General features: G+C 39.6%; 1 pseudogene; it reads left to right on the forward strand.

Moving 5' to 3' along the window:
* Window positions 1–1,226: 1,226 nt before the first annotated feature.
* On the forward strand, window positions 1,227–1,922 carry LOC109568324 (phosphatidylinositol N-acetylglucosaminyltransferase subunit P-like; annotated as a pseudogene).
* Window positions 1,923–5,374: the final 3,452 nt, after the last annotated feature.

Genomic DNA, 5,374 nt, shown 5'->3' on the forward strand with positions numbered 1-5,374 from the left:
TACAAGGGGGACTGCTTTCACTGAAAGACAGGAGTGATTCCTAGCACTTGTCCTTACAGAGACATAGGATGATCTTGCTAAGGCATCCTGATCCCTTTTGATGGCATTAAATCAGAGATGCGACAAATGTTTAAAGAGCATACTGTGGAGGGGGTGAGTGCACGGCTCTTCGCACCTTGCAGTCCAGGCTGAGTGTCTGAAAACACAGGATCCAGGGAGAGATGAGAGTCACAAGAGGGATCCATCACTAACCTTTTGGATCCCCAAGTCATTTACCTTCAGCTACACCCTATTTTGGCACCGAACTCCAGTACTCTTGCCTGGAAAATCCCATGGGTGGAGGAGCCTGGTAGGCTGCAGTCCATGGGGTCGCAACGAGTTGGATACGACTGAGCGACTTCACTTTCACTTTTCACTTTCATGCATTGGAGAAGAAAATGGCAACCCACTTCAGTGTTCTTGCCTAGAAAATCCCATGGGCAGAGGACCCTGGTAGGCTGCAGTCCATGGGGTCACACAGAGTCAGACACTACTGAAGTGACTTAGCAGCAGCAGCAGCAGCAGCAACAACACCCTATTTTAGATGAGGAACAGGTACTAGTTCAATATCACCCAGACTCTGAAAAGAGACTAGACTGAAACAAGAAATAGCCTCTTTGAACTAGTAAGTAGACACATACTACAAAAGTGTACCTCTCCAGATTAGGTAGTTTTTCTAAGTACAAACCACAAGCACATTTTAAACCAAACTCATAAATGATATTCAAATATGTGGTTCCTTACCTGGTCCAAACGGGAATTGAGAAGAACATGAAAGGAGATAGGAAGGGTAGGGATTTACAATACAATTTGTTTGAAGCTTATTTGCATAGAGAAAAAAGAGATTTGCCTATGAAGTCCCTGACACATGTAAAGCAGAGTGCCACTCTTATTAAAATTGGGTGATCTGATCTGTAAATTAAAACAATGATACCATTTTTTTAACATAATTCAACATAGATTTTTTTTCTTTAACAATAAGCCTCAGTGATGGTAAACTTAAATCTGAGTTCACCTTACTTATGTAAATTAGAAGAACTAATACTGCACGCTGACAGGAATGTAGTATTTAATGAAGTTTAAAAAAAAATCCAAAGCTCCTTCAATGAAAGAATTTAGACACTAAAACATTAAAAATTGAGTTCTAGGAGCAAGGGGACCCAAGATTATCTCAAGTCACAGGGAAAATGGTGGAAAATTCACCGTCTTCCATTGCCAGAAAGAGTGATTTGGGGCTTTGTTCTTAAGCTCCCAATCTGGCTTCACACTGTATTTTGTGTGGGCTTTCATTCCTACATCTTGGCTAAACTCCTTAGGCTTAACCTATCAGCCTCAAAAGTATTGAGCTGTTGCAGTGCTTGGGTACCTCCTCATTACTGTAGTCATCAGTTCCGTTCAGTTCAGTTCAGTCACTCAGTCGTATCTGATTCTCTGCAACCCCATGGACTGCAGCACACCAGGCCTCCCTGTCCATCACCAACTCCCAGAGTTTACTCAAACTCCATGTCCATTGAGTCGGTGATGCCATCCAACCATCTCATCCTCTGTCGCCTCCTTCTTCTCCTGCCTTCCATCTTTCCCAGTATCAGGGTCTTTTCAAATGAGTCAGTTCTTCTCATCAGGTGGCCAAAGTACTGGAGTTTCAGCTTCAGCTTCAGTGCTTCCAGTGAATATTCAGGAATCGGTCACATGCTCTTAACTGGAATAAACATGATGAGTATCTCTCTCCACTTAGTTCCATTCAAACAATCACAGGTAACTACGCAAAAAATCAATAGCAGAAGGAATACCAAGAGGCCATTCCAGCACTAAGAGATACTCCTATTAGTGCAGCAAACCAAATGTTCCTTCTTGCAGTCAAAGAACTTTATACCAAAAACTGAATTCTATGTGGAGCAATATCAAGCATTTATTACAAAATTTTATAGTTTTACTATAAAAATAGTTCCTAATGGACAGAATAAATAAAATATTGCATCACCATATGGCAAAAAAAATCAAGTTCCACATAAAGGGGGTTTACAATTTGAAGACCAGACTCTCCTATCCTGGGAAGCCTTCTAGAACAAAATGCTTGTCTTCTTACACGTGAACATGTGTGTCTGTGTGTGAAAAGCATATTTGTGACAAAACTAGGTGGCAGAGCAAAAAGGAGTCATTTTAGAATGACCCAAAGAGGTATTCACTAGGATTCTCAAACAAAAGTACAAGCAACAGAGTAAGAAGGATACAGAACCAAAAAAACAGAACCTGGGGAAACGGGGGAGATGACAGAGGGCATCTCTGTCAGATGACAGCAGTGTTTAATGATGGGCTTGGTAGACGGGCATGCCTGGGTTCCCATCCACCCCACTTGCTGGTCATACTGACTAAGAAAAGCTATTTTATTGCCCAGAAATTTGGCTGTTTTATTGGTAGAACAGGGAAACAATAACCACATTATGGAGTTATTGTGAGATTTAACTGAGACAATATAGGCAGGGTATCTTGCACAATTCTCTGCATTTAACTGGCTAATAAATACAGACTAGTGCTTATTGGGGATGCGTTGGAAAGGTGGGGCAGGTGGGAAACAGAGAGATGCCTCCAGGACAAATGCAAACAAAATCCATTTCTTGAACTTCGTTTTCAGCGCCATCAGTTCATGTGAGAAAATGTAGGCTGATAACCCTAAGATAAAAGGCCAGAGAGTATACTGCGAAGTTGAAATCAAATTACTCACACAGACACAATTATTTATATAAACGTCTGGCACATGGTAAATGTATAACAATTCATAGCCCTTATTTTTATTAAGAAACTATCTCTCACCTTATGTTTATAACTGACATTAATTAGCATGCTGGAAAATGGTTTTATTGTGAATATACAAGTTCCAAGAAGGAAAGTTAAAAAATTAAATAAATAAACATGAAAAAACATCCAACAAAAAACATTTAAGCAATGATGCCATTTTTTACATGACTCAACATAATTTTATTTTTCCTTTTAATGATAAGCCCTAGTGATGCCAAGTGGTCAAATAATCAAGTTTATTTGTTATTTCAGTATATGTTACTATTGGGAAAACAGATAAAAATGACCCTTTAGAAAGACATTTAGCAATATGTATTAATAATAAGAGCCTTCAAGTGTTCAAAACCTTGACCTGTAATTCCATTTCTTAAGACCTAACCTATGGAAATAACTAAAAATATAGGGAAATCTATATAAATGTGCCTCTGTGGTATCCTTTCCAAATATAAATAATGGAAAACCTAAACAGTGAACAGAGGAAGAAAAGTTGCTTGCTGCTACTGTTGCTGCTGCTAAGTCGCTTCAGTCGTGTCTGACTCTGTGCAACCCCATATATGGCAGCCCACCAGGCTCCCCTGTCCCTGGGATTCTCCAGGCAGGAACACTGGAGTGGGGTGCCATTGCCTTCTCCAAATAGTTGCTTATGCAGCTTCAACTTATCACATTTATTCAATGACGTATTAGACAGCTATTAAAAATAATGCCAATAAAAAGCTTAAAATAACATATTAAAAGCTTATAACCTGTACTGTCATGTTAAGGATAAAAGCAGAATATAAAACTGTTTAAATAACAGGTTCACAGTATATAAAACAACATACTAATAACTAAAACAAAATACACTAATTTGATCATTATTGAGTATGTTAGCAATTTTTCTTCCTGTTTTTATATATTGCAATGTTTTTCCATAACAAAAATAATTTTTGTATAATAATGATAACATTCCAATGAGATTTCTCTTAAACATTCTAGCAGCAAGATTCTCTAGTACAAGAGTCAGAGAACTATAATCCTTGGGTCAAATTCAATATGACACTTGCTTTTGTAAATAAAGTTTTATTAGCACACAGTTTCACTATTTAATTGATGTATAGTTTACAGCAAAGGATGCTCAAACTACTGCACAATTGCACTCATCTCACACGCTAGTAAAGCAATGCTCAAAATTCTCCAAGCTCAGTTTCAGCAATACATGAACTGCAAACTTCCAGATGTTCAAGCTGGTTTTAGAAAAGGCAGAGGAACCAGAAATCAAATTGCCAACATTCGCTGGATCATGGAAAAAGCAAAAGAGTTCCAGAAAAACATCTATTTCTGCTTTATTGACTATGCCAACGCCTTTGACTGTGTGGATCACAATAAACTGTGGAAAATTCTTAAAGAGATGGGAATACCAGACCACCTGACCTGCCTCTTGAGAAACCTATATGCAGGTCAGGAAGCAACAGTTCGAACTGGACATGGAACAACAGACTGGCTCCAAATAGCAAAAGGAGTACATCAAGGCTGTATATTGTCACCCTGCTTATTTAACCTATATGCAGAGTACATCATGAGAAATGCCGGGCTGGAACAAACACAAGCTGGAATCAAGATTGCCAGGGGAAATATCAAAAAGCACAGATATGCAGATGACACCACCCTTATGGCAGAAAGTGAAGAGGAACTAAAGAGCATCTTGATGAAAGTGAAGAGGAGAGTGAAAAAGTTGGCTTAAAGCTCAACATTCAGAAAACTAAGATCATGGCATCTGGTCCCATCACTTCTTGGGAAATAGATGGGGAAACAGTGGAAACAGTGTCAGACTTTATTTTTCTGGGCTCCAAAATCACTACAGATGGTGATTGCAGCCATGAAATTAAAAGATGCTTACTCCTTGGAAGGAAAGTTCTGACCAACCTAGATAGCATATTAAAAAGCAGAGATATTACTTTGCCAACAAAGGTCCATCTGGTCAAGGCTATGGTTTTTCCAGTAGTCATGTATGGATGTAAGAGTTGGATGGTGAAGAAAGCTGAGCCCCAAAGAATTGATACTTTTGAACTGTGGTGTTGGATAAGACTCTTGAGAGTCCCTTGGACTGCAAGGAGGTCCAACCAGTCCATCCTAAAGGAGATCAGTCCTGGGTGTTCACTGGAAGGACTGATGCTAAAGCTGAAACTCCAGTACTTTGGCCACTTCATGCAAAGAGTTGACTCATTGGAAAAGACTCTCATGCTGGGAGGGATTGGGGGCAGGAGAAGAAGGGGATGACAGAGGATGAGATGGCTGGATGACATCACTGACTCAATGGACATGAGTTTGAGTGAACTCTGGGAGTTGGTGATGGACAGGGAAGCCTGGCGTGGTGTGATTCATGGAGTCACAAGGAGTCGGACACAACTGAGTGACTGAACTGATAGTTTACAGCAGCTTTTGCAGAGCTGAGTAGGTGCAATTGGGACTGTACAGCACACACAATCCCAAATACTTACTGTTTGAATTTGACAGAGAAAATTGCCCACTTCTAATTTTAAACATTGTATCCAGAGAATCT

The sequence above is a fragment of the Bos indicus genome, chromosome 14 (genome assembly GCF_029378745.1).
Source record: "Bos indicus isolate NIAB-ARS_2022 breed Sahiwal x Tharparkar chromosome 14, NIAB-ARS_B.indTharparkar_mat_pri_1.0, whole genome shotgun sequence".
Classification (NCBI taxonomy): domain Eukaryota; kingdom Metazoa; phylum Chordata; class Mammalia; order Artiodactyla; family Bovidae; genus Bos; species Bos indicus.